The sequence below is a fragment of the Phascolarctos cinereus genome, unplaced genomic scaffold (genome assembly GCF_003287225.1).
Source record: "Phascolarctos cinereus isolate Bilbo 61053 unplaced genomic scaffold, phaCin_HiC Scaffold_726;HRSCAF=1367, whole genome shotgun sequence".
NCBI classification, from domain to species: domain Eukaryota; kingdom Metazoa; phylum Chordata; class Mammalia; order Diprotodontia; family Phascolarctidae; genus Phascolarctos; species Phascolarctos cinereus.
Genome location: NW_027556098.1, coordinates 128,837,631 through 128,849,133, shown reverse-complemented (window position 1 = coordinate 128,849,133; position 11,503 = coordinate 128,837,631). Strand labels below are relative to the sequence as shown.

Sequence of the window (11,503 nt, the reverse complement as noted above, 5' to 3'; positions counted from 1 at the left end):
CTTTAATATTTTTGTGTCTCTTTTACCAAGCTGACAATTCTCCTTTCATATGTTTTTTTGTATCACTCTCATTTCTTTTTCCAGTTTTTTTCTACCACTCATCCTTCTTTAACTTTTCCAAGAATTCTTGTTGGACTTGTGTCCAATTAGCATTTTTATTTAAGGTTTTGCTTGCAGCTAGTTTCACATTGTTGTCTTCTTCTGAGTTTATGTCTTGAACTTCCCTACAACTATAATAGTTTTTATGGTCAAGTTTATTTTTGTTGTTTGTTCATTTTTCCACCTATTTATTGACTTTGAACTTTATGTTAAGATTAGGTTTTGTTCACCTGGGATTGGGGAAGCTCTGTCCCAAGCTGTTTTCAGAGCTAGTTCTAGGGGTCTACAAGTTTTCTGTATTTTCAAGGTAGTTTGATCTGGGGAAAGGTATAGTCACTGTGCCACTTGTCTGCACTCTGGTCTTTACCCAGGAAGGGATCCTGCTGTCCTTCAGCTTCAAGCACTAACACTCCTTTTGGCCCTAGAACTGTGACCAAGTTCCTTGTTCTCCTGAGGCTGTAAGTGCTAATCCTCCTCTCTGCTTTATAAGGGCTCCCTGGTAACCAACCACAAGTGCTCTTCTCTGCCTTGAAGCTGTGAACCACAGCTGTGTATGGACAATGGAGTTGCCAATCAGCACTAGCTACACCCAGTGCCAACAAAGAGTAATTGTAATCTCTTTTTGTAATCTTATAATTTCTTTTTGATCAGTTGTTTAATCCCTTACCATCTGTAGGCTAAGGGCTCCTGAAGGTAATCCTGCTGATGCTCTCAAGGCCACTTCCAGGGCCAGTGGCTGGTGTAGCTGCCCTGTGTGCTGTAGGACAGCTCCAATCTCAACATTATAGACCCTTTCTGCCAACCTTCTAAGTTGTGTTAGGCTGGAAAAAATATCTCTCCCTGACCTTTTGTTGGCTCTACCACTCCAAAATGTTATTTTAGACATTATTTTACAGTTGTTTGGAGGGGAATGTTATGAGAGTTCAGCTGGGTTGTTGCCTTTCCTCCACTATTTTTGGCACTTGAATTCTTTATGGCTACTTGCAATATTTTTCTTTGAGGTAGAAACTCTGGGGGGTTTTTGCTGTAATGTTTCTGGGAGTTTTCATTTTGGCATTTCTTTCAGGACGTAACCAGTGGAATTTTTGTCCAACGATTCTTTGTTGTATGTTCAAGCCAGTTTTTTTTTCTTCAATGTGAGACCTTACTTTTTTTCATGTTTTCAATCTTTCAACTTTGTTTTAATATCTCTTCTCATCTTGTGGAGTCATTAACTTCTATTTGCTTCACTCTATTTTTCTTTTTTTTTAATTTACTTATTTTTAGTTTTCAATATTCACTTCCATAAGATTTTGAGTTCCAAATTCTCTCCCCATCTCTCCCTTCCCCCCACCCCACGATGGCATGCAATTTGATACAGGTTCTACACATACATTTATATTGAACCTATTTTCACATTAATCATATTGCAAAGAAAAATTAGAACCAACGGGGAAAACCACTAGAAAGAAGAAACAAAAAAAAAAAAGGAAAAAAAAGAGAGAGCAAATAATATGCTTTGATCTGTATTCAGACTTCACAGTTCTTTTTCTGGATGTGTAAATTTTCCATCATGAGTACTTTGGAGTTGTCTTGGATCCTTGCATTGCTAAGAAGAGATGAGTCTATTAAAGTTAATCATCACACATTGTGGCTATTACTGTTCTTCTGGTTTTGCTCACTTCATTCAGCATCAATCCATGCAAGTCTTTCCAGGTTTTTCTGAAGTCTGCCTGCTCATCATTTCTTATAGCACAATAGTATTCCGTTACATTCATATGCCATAACTTGTTCAACCATTCCCCAACTGATTGGCATCCCCTCAATTTCCAATTCTTTGCCACCACAAAAAGAGCTGCCATAAATATTTTTGTACATGAGTACACTCTAATTTTCAAGAATTGTATTGTGAGAGTTTTTTCAGCCTAGGTTCCTGGAAAGTCCAGGAATAATCTCACCTACCAGTTGAAGCTTCCAATTTAAGGGTCAAATAACTTGAGTAGCCAAATTAAAAAGAAAAAATATATGTAAGTACACTAAAGAATGCTGCTCTGGAAGCTAGCCGCTTCACCTTCTTAAGTACAAATTGGATTTTTGTACTTTTAAATTTAGAATACTAAACCAATTAATACCAATCTAAGGCAGAAGGGAAATGAGTGTGGGTGGTGGGTGGGGTGAAAATCTGGGAACCACTGGAACTGATAAAAAATCAGATCTTTAGTTAGTAATCTCTAAAATAGTGGAGGCCTCCTTCTGGCTCATCCTATTGTTTCTAGTAACAAATTAAATAATTGTAATAAATGAATAATTTCTCATAGATCTCTCTCTTTAACCTTATAGGTTTCTTTATCTGGCAATAAGATGATTCCCCAAAACTCACTGTACTCATGTTCATCCTCTTCCTCCACAAGTCATAGTTTAGAAAAGGTTTTATACCTCTTTTGCTAAACTATTAATTTTTTTCCCAAGTCTTTCCTCCACAACTCTCACTTCTTTTCTAATTCTTTTCTCTAGTGTTCTTATATAATTTATATGATCACTTTAATTAAAAAACAAACAACCTTGCTTCATTTCTTGTAAGAATTCTCATTGAATTTGTGCTTAACCTTTGAGGTTTTTCTTTGAGGCTTTGTTTGTAGGTATTTTAGAGATATTCTGTTCTTCTAGGCTTATGTCTTTGGAATTTCTGTCTTTGTAATAACTCTCACTGGTGACATTCTTTTTATTATTGTTGCTTATTCATTCTTCCAGCCTTATTTTCTGAATATATAATTTTTGTTAGGGTTAGGCTTTGTGCAATTCTGGAGGGAATGTCTGGCCCTTACTTGGCTATGTTTTGTATTCTCTTGGATTTTGCTGCTGCTTTCTATGTATACTGAGGGTTGTGTTCTTCAAGGATGTCAGGGGCAGCTCAGGCTAGGAACTTGCAAGCCTTCAATATGCCCCAAATAGTCTCATAAGGGATAAAGTCTTATCATTGCCTCCTTTGCATGTTTCTGATCTAGGTTGTCTCTGATCGACACAAGTATGGTTTTTCCCACTGGTTGGAGCACCAGTAGATTGCTTCTGGGTCTAACCACCTTTAACTAGTTAGAAGATTGTACAGATTCAGAGTAACAGAACTTCAGGATCTATTCTGGTTTGAGTTCCCTACTCTGGTTATTTCCTGCAGGCTGAGATCCCACTCCATTCTTGTGGTCAGAGCCACATTACTCCTGCCAGCTTTTGTTTCTGGCCCTTGCTCAGTACATGGTTTCAAGTCTTCTACCATTTCATACCCTAGTTGAGCACACCTAGGCACAGGGATCACCAAAATCAATTATCCTGTTCTGGTAGATGAGTTAAGAGCTGTCTGTTTATACTTGCTTCTGCTCCCTGAATAGCGTCAGGCCCCTCTACGCTGCATTTAGGGTCCATTTTTACCTTAGTTCACAGTCCCAGGATGTACTTCAATCTTCACACTGGAAGGCTTGGTATAGGCTCCTAGCTAAAACCCATTTCTAGTGTCCAATGTCTCATGACTATCTCCCTATGCCAATCTGGGCTGGAAAAGTTACTTGTGATTTTTTTTCATTGGATTTCCCCATCAGAACTTGACCTGATGCATTTTCTAGGTCTTTGTGGAGTATTGTGTGGGGTGGGGATGCAGAGAACTATGTTGTATTGTTTCTTCCTATTCTGCCACCTTGGCTGGTCTCTCCAACTCCCTCTTTTTACAAATGAGAAGACCCAGGCCCAGAGATGATAAATGCCTTGCCTAAGTTCACACAGGTCATAAGTGTCAAAACTTAGTTTGAAACTAATTCCTGTAACTCTATGTTTAGTACTCTTTCTATGACATCACTTCCTCTTAACTCTGTACCCAGTACCTTATAATCTAGTTGGGGAGAGAGAACACATGAAAATATAATTAATGATTTTCTGAGTTAAATCTCTAGTTTAACATATAGAACAACTACTAAATATTAGAGGACTTCTAAGGAAGGAGAAACCAGTGTCAGAAGGGGTCAGGAAAGACCTCATGAATCACCTCCATTGCTGTGTGTAAAGAGAGAGCTTGATCAATACTGAATGAATAGATTAATGAATTAATCAATGAATCTGGCAGTGGTGAAGCTAAAATCAACATGCCTATGGAATTGAAAATTGATTCCATAAGGAAGCTAAGGATCATCAATGATTTTCTCATTCATTAATTTTTCTTCTCTTATTGTCTTTAAGCCCTCTGGTAGAAAGAACACATTTATAATTCAGTGTTTTATACAATTCCTTGAGCCACATGGGCTCTAAAATGCTTTAAAGTAACATCATAATGTTCTTTATAATCATAGTGTTAGTGCTAACTTCTATGCCCTAGATAAGAGATTTTTAGCCAGTTGTTTGTGACTTTGTTTTTTAAGATATTTTGATAACTATTTCAATGTAATTAGTTGGCTTTATAATCCTACACATTTCATTTTATGAATTTAAAAATGCTGTTCTGAGAAAGGACCCATACTCTTCACCAGACTGCCAAAGTGGTCCATGACACAAACAGTTTAAGATGCCCTGCTTTAGACTAATTTAACTATGTTGGAAAAGTGCTAGATGCAGATTTTATGTTTCATAGATTCTGCTGTGGCTCATAGCATATCCAACTCTATGTCATATTTATATGTTTTATTATTTTATATGTTATATTTATATATAATTATATATCACATATATAATTATAGTAATTTTATATCAAATAACACTATGTTATTCTGTCATAATGTATGTGAGATACATATATTGTAAATGGTCTGGGATCCCCTCAAAACATTGCAAGATTGAAACTAGTCATTATTGCCTTAGTATATCTGCACTGGGTTGTTTGTATCAATAAGACAGGGCAGAATAGGAAATGGCAACACAGAGAGCAGAATTGTAAGGGAAAGTGGAGCAATGAACAGACTTGGGATCACGGCAGGGGTGGGAACTAGCTGGAAGGATAAGATGCAACTTAAGATATGTGATTCCTGTATGTCCTTTAGAATGAAGAATTAGTCAAGCTGTCAGTTAAATGTAAAAGCCATAGGCAAACACCAGAGAATTAACAGGAGGACAGAAGTCATTGATCAATAGTTTTATTTAGGCAGTAGAGAAGAGGAAAGGGTGAAGTATGAGTGCAAAGACACAGGGTTTAGGGTTCAAGCTAGGCATAAGGAAACAGAAAAAACTGAGTTCAGACTAGATTAGTAATCTGTGGTTATTGTGGTATATAACAATGCACTTAAGATATGACAACTGGTTCCAGAATAGCATCTGTCTTCCCATTGCCTTGATTTTAATCAGCCTTCTTGATGAGTGCATTTGTATGACACTTTCCAGAAAAAAAAAAGCAGGAGTTGGGTGGGGCAGGTCCTGCTAAGTATAGCAGAGTCCAGATCCTAAGGACATTCAATCTTTGTAGGTCTTATTGAGGAAAATCCAAGATTTTATTCAAGAATGTAGTGAAGGCCGTCAACCTGTATGGCAAACTGAAATGAACTGTGAAGTATGGTGCTGATCACAGCACCTATTTTCAAAGTATCCACAAGTTCTAGGAAAATTTGTCCATCATAATTTCTGTAGTGAGCTTTTCTTTATTTCTCAAGCTCACTAGAACCTGTGTAGAAAATAGAATCTATTCCACCTATCATTCTGGGCTTTTTTTTAGGGAGTAGTGAGATAATTAAAACACTTTGAAAAGTTAATTCAGAGCAATTATACAAATGGAAGGTTTTGTCAATATGCTGCTGAAGTCTTGCACTAATATTGTAACAGAGCTTGGATATAGCCTGAGATGTTTTTCTTTAAAAAATAGATTTTATTGGTGCTTTTGCCTTTACATCATAGTTACACTCCCCTCCAGGTTAGTTCCTCCCTTATAACAACATAAAAATAATTTAGCAAGAATATCAGATGCAAAAGTATTGGCCATCAATGTACATGATATTTGATCCTAATAATCCTCTACCTTTCTGCCATGATGGATGAGGTATGTTTTGTTCTCTTTTCAAGTACCTACATTAATTTTTCCATTAATCAAGATCTCAATTTCCTTTTCACGATCATTTCATTTACATTTATGAAGTTATACAAACACACACATGCACACACATATTTGTTGTTGTCTTTTGCTTATTTCAGTCATTTCAGTCATGTCCAATTCTTTGTGACTCCATTTTGAGTTTTCTTGGCAAAGATATCAGAGCAGTTTGCCATTTCCTTCTCCAGTTCATTTTTGTAGATGAGGAAACCGAGGCAAGTAGGATTAAGTGACTTGCACAGGATCACACAGCTAGTAAGTGTCTGAGGCTGAATTTGAACTCAGTAAGTAAGATAAGGCTTCCCAACTTCAGGCCCAACATTCTATCCACCACACCAACTAGCTGGCCCACGTGAATGTGTGTGTACACACATATACATATATGTGTTATATATGTTCATAAATATATACATATATGTATAAGCATATAAGCACATATATTATGTGTATATATACATATACATGTAAGTTCTCCCTATTTCATTCTGCATCGGTTCCTACAAATATTCCAGTGTTTCTCTGAATTCATCACATTTATAATTTCTTAGTGCATAGTAATATTCTGTTCCATTCATAGACTATGGTTGTTGTCTTTTTATCCATTCACTAAATTAAAGATACCTATTTTGATTCCAGTTCTACCACACAGAGTGCTTTTAGAAAAAATTTTAACATACCAAACTTCTGTTTCTATTTTTTACTTACTTGGGGAATATGTCCATTGGTAGAATTTTAGGGTCAAAGGATATGGCCATTTGATCACTTTTCTTGTTCCAAGTTGAAATCTTGAACAGTTTAACCACTTCACATTGCCACCAACTATACATTAGTGAACCTGTCTTCCATTTGCCCATGCAACATAGATTATTCCTATATTGTTTTCAAATTACATGGAATGAAGTGAAACCTGAGAGTTGATTTTATTTAGATTTCTTTTTACTATTAGTGATTTGGAACATTTGTAGTTATTTATAGTTTCCAAATCATCTTTTGAAAACTTTTTGTCTCCTTTGACCATTTATCTATTGTGGCTGTTAATGCCACATACTTTCTGTTAATTTTATGTACATTTTGGTACCAGACTTTGATCATGGCTGTTTTATACAAAGGAGAGTTTCCTGAGCTATTGCAGTGTTACAGGACTGATCCATAAGGAAGTGGCTTGTTCCGTAATGGAGAAGTCATTAGTTAAGGTTTCTACTGGGTAGACATGGTCTCTATATCAGAGGGGGATAATCAAAGAACTTTATAGCTGTTTATAAACCTTGTTACGTTGCCTGTTTAAATGTGGCTTTAAAAACAGCTTGTTCCAGAAGGAGTATTGATTCTTCAGGAAACCATTTTTTTTAATATATGCTCTAACTCTAACTCCTAGTTCTGTGTCAGAGACAAGTTGTACAAGTTGCTGTTTGCAAAGGAAGACCACTGTATACAAATTTCAATTGACTCATTTTACATCTTTTTATTTCAGATTCTAGCTGTTAATTTACATCCCAACAATGTTAGCATTTCTCCAACTTGACAAATAAATGGTCCTAGATTTAGCTAAACCTAGTTTAATAGGTCTCAAAATATTGAATTTATGAACTTTTTTTGTTAATTTGCTTATTTTTAGTTTTCAACACTTTCCCAAGAATTTGAGCTCCAAATTTTCTCCCCATCTTGCCCCTCCACCCACCCCAAGATGGCATGTATTCTGAATACCCCTTCCCCTAATCTGCCCTCCCTTCTATCACCCCCCTTCTCTTATCCCATTCCCCTTCTATTTTCCTGTAGGACAGGATAGGTTTCAATACCCCATTGCCTGTATATCTTATTTCACAGTTGCATGTGAAAACAATTTTTAACATTCCTTTTTAAAACTTTGAGTTTCAAATTTTCTCTCTTCCTCCCTCCCCACCCATCCTCACTGAGAAGGCAAGCAGCTCAATACAGTTTATACATGTGTAGTCATAGAAAACACTTCCATAGTAGTTATATTGTGAAAAACTAGCTATATTTCCCTTCATCCTATCCCTCCCCCATTTATTCTGACCCTGTCCTTCCTTAGAAATGTTTTCTTCTGCCCTAATCTGCCCTCCCTTCTATCATCCCCCCTGCACTCTTATCCCCTCCCCCCCATATTGTCCTGTAGGTTAAGATAGATTTCCATATTCTTCATCCTTTCCCCCTCTCAGCCAGGCAGCCCAAGCATTCCCCGCCCTACTTCTCCTCCCTCACTTCCCCTCCCCCCTTCCTTCTTTCTCCCACTCAGAACGTTTGTGTAGCTGTGTTCTGAACTAGCAGCTCCAACTTCCCAGGAAACCTATTGATAAAGAGCTCATTCAGCGGAAAGGAGAAAATATATATAATTATATATCATTCTCTCCTCCCTGCACATAGCTTGAGACAAGCAAAAGTAAATTCTAACCATGAGGGAAATCATACATATCCAGGCTGGCCAGTGTGGCAATCAGATTGGTACAAAGTTCTGGGAGGTGATCAGTGATGAACATGGCATCGACCCCACCGGCACCTACCATGGGGACGGTGACCTACAATTGGACTGGATCTCTGTCTACTACAATGAGGCCACTGGTGGCAAATATGTTCCCCGGGCCATACTGGTTTATCTTAAGCCTGGAACCATGGACTCTGTTCGTTCTGGACCTTTTGGCCAGATATTCAGGCCAGACAACTTTGTTTTGGGCCAGTCCAGGGCAGGCAACAATTGGGCCAAAGGCCACTATACGGAAGGGGCAGAGCTGGTGGATTCAGTCTTGGATGTGGTACGCAAAGAAGCAGAGAGCTGTGATTGCCTGCAAGGCTTCCAGCTGACCCACTCTCTTGGTGGAGGCACAGGATCAGGGATGGGCACTCTGCTCATCAGCAAGATCCAAGAAGAGTACCGTGACCGAATCATGAATACCTTTAGTGTGGTTCTATCACCCAAGGTCTCGGATACCATGGTTGAGCCCTACAATGCCACACTCTCTGTCCACCAGTTAGTAGAAAACACAAATGAAACCTACTGCATTGATAATGAAGTGCTCTATGATATCTGCTTCTGAACCCTCAAGCTGACCAGGCCAACCTATGGTGACCTTAACCATCTAGTCTCTGCTACCATGAGTGGTGTCACCACCTGCCTTCGCTTTCCTGGCCAGCTTAATGCTAGCCTCCGAAAATTGGCCTTAAACATGGTTCCTTTCCCTCAACTCCACTTCTTCATGCCTAGATTTGCTCCCCCTCACCAGCCATGGAAGCCAGCAATACCATGCCCTAACTGTGCCTGAGCTCACCGAGCAAGTCTTGGACACCAAGAACATGATGGTGGCATGTGACCCTTGTCATAGGTGATATCTCTCCGTGGCTGCTGTTTTCCATGGTCAGATGCCCATGAAGGAAGTGGATGAACACATGCTCAATGTGCAAAACAAAAATAGTAGCTGCTTCATTGAGTGGATCCCCAACAACATTAAGACCGCTGTCTGTGATATCCCACCCCATGGGCTCAAGATGGCCGTCACCTTCATTGGCAACAGCACCGCCATGCAGGAGCTCTTCAAGTGCATCTTAGAGCAGTTCACTGTCATGTTCTGCTGGAAGGCCTTCCTCCACTGGTACACAGGGGAAGGGATGGATGAGATGGGGTTCACTGAAGCTGAGAGCAACATGAATGATCTCATTTCTGAGTACCAACAATACCAGGATGCCACTGATGAAGAGGAGGAGGATTTCAGTGAGGAGGCAGAGGAGGAGGCCTAAGGGAGATACCCTGCCACCTCGGTCTTCTCAATTCTCCCAACATTCATTCCCCATCATTCTTTTCCTCTAAGGTTTGCATTTTCTGCCTCCATTATCTTTTTTCTCTCCTTTGTGGGTGCTGAGCTCTCTGCCCTGTTTTTCCTTCCTTATGACCTGTCACCTCAGTAATGTACTCTTTCCTCTCTACTCCCAGATTTCTTTCCAAGAAGCAGGATGTCTCCAACCCAGAGCCTCAATTTAGGGGCCTTTGTTCCTACTAAGTGCCCTGAACTAAAATGGTGACCAAGAGGAAAGGTCAGGACTCTTTGGCTTCCATTCAGGAAGAAGGGGACTAAAATATCATATTCCCAGTGGAGAGAATTCTCTTGGTGGGTGTTTGGGGGGAAGGGAGGAAATGGAGTGTTCCATTCCATAACAGTCTGTTAGGGGAGCCAGGCTTTCTATTATGACTACCATCTCCAGATACTCCCCAACTTGTCATATTCCTATCTCCAGATACCCCTTCCCTTTATCTCTCTCTCTACCTCAGCTCTGGGGGAAGTGTTGACAGTATTATTCTCCCCAGCTTTGGTTTCTCTCCCAAGTATTCATTTTTCTTTGGAGGGGTCTGTGTCTCACTCTGCCAGGTGGGTTTCCCCTTCAGCTCTTTTTCCTCCCCTCATTTTGGGACCCACACACCCTTCCCCAGTCTGAGAAGGGAGAACTGCTTCAACTTCCAAAATTCCAGAGAAGTCTCTCATTTGGGGAGGATTTAAATTTTCTTCCACTCCCCTAAAAAGTCAATTCCCTCCAAAAGAAGGGAGCAGGGGCAACAGCACAGTGCTTCCCTTCCCATCATCAAATCTTTCCTCCATTTTCTGTCATCCTTTCCACTTCTGCAATTTCTATCTTGGGCTCTTCCCCCTCCCACTTCCTAGGTTCCTGTTTTGTGTTGAACTTGCTGCTTTTTTTCATATTGAAAAGACAACGCCCCCAAACCCAAAAATAAACGGGAAATGAGGGGAAAAAAATAAAAAAAGATAGATTTCCATACCCAATTGAATGTGTATGTTATTCCTTCCTTAAGCCAAATCCAATGAGAATAAGATTCTCTCATTCCCTCTCACCTTCCCCCACTTCCCCTCCATTGTAAAAGCTTTTTATTGTCTGTTTTATGTGAGATAATTTACCCCATTCTACCTCTCACTTACTTCTCCCAGTATAATACTCTCACCCCTTAATTTTATTTTTAGATATCATCCCTTCATCTTCATCTCACCGTGTTCCATCTATCTATCTATCTATCTATCTATCTATACATACAATTTTTCACTCCAACTACCCTAATACTAAGAATGGTCTCATGAGTTACAAATATCATCTTTGCATGTAGGAATGTAAACAGATCAACTTTAACAAGTCCCTTATGATTTCTCTTTCCTGTTTATCTTTCATGCTTCTCTTGAGTCTTGTATTTCAAAGTCAAATTTTCATCAAGAATGCTTTAAAGTCCTCTATTTCACTGAATATCCATTTTTTCCACTGAAGGATTATATTCAGTTTTGCTGAGCAGATGATTCTTTGCTGTAATCCTATCTCCTTTGACCTCTGGAACATTATATTCCAAGCCCTCCAGTCCCTTAATGT

The 11,503-nt window shown here is 39.0% G+C and overlaps 1 pseudogene; it reads left to right on the top strand.

The window, feature by feature from the left end:
- The first annotated feature begins 8,441 nt into the window (after positions 1 to 8,441).
- Positions 8,442 to 9,877, top strand: LOC110208226 (tubulin beta chain pseudogene; annotated as a pseudogene).
- Positions 9,878 to 11,503: the final 1,626 nt, after the last annotated feature.